The sequence below is a fragment of the Micropterus dolomieu genome, linkage group LG19, assembly GCF_021292245.1.
Source record: "Micropterus dolomieu isolate WLL.071019.BEF.003 ecotype Adirondacks linkage group LG19, ASM2129224v1, whole genome shotgun sequence".
NCBI classification, from domain to species: Eukaryota; Metazoa; Chordata; class Actinopteri; order Centrarchiformes; family Centrarchidae; genus Micropterus; species Micropterus dolomieu.
The window spans coordinates 35,894,752-35,895,047 of NC_060168.1; positions in this window are offsets into that span (position 1 = coordinate 35,894,752).

Here is a 296-nt window from a genome sequence, read left to right on the forward strand (position 1 = left end):
AAGGGGAGAAAGAAGGAAAGGAAATGGGAAGAGGAGACAAGGCAAGAAAGGAGGGAGGGGGAAGGAAAGAAGATAAGAGGAGACAAGGGAGGAAAGAAGGAAAGAAAATGGGAAAAGGAGACAAGACAAGAAAAGAGGGAGGAGGAATGAAAGAAGAGAAAAGGGAGGAAAGAAGGAAAGGAAATGGGAAGAGGAGACGGGACAAGAAAGGAGGGAGGAGGAATGAAAGAAGAGAAAAGGGAGGAAAGAAGGAAAGGAAATGGGAAGAGGAGATGAGAGAGGAAAGGAGGAGGATA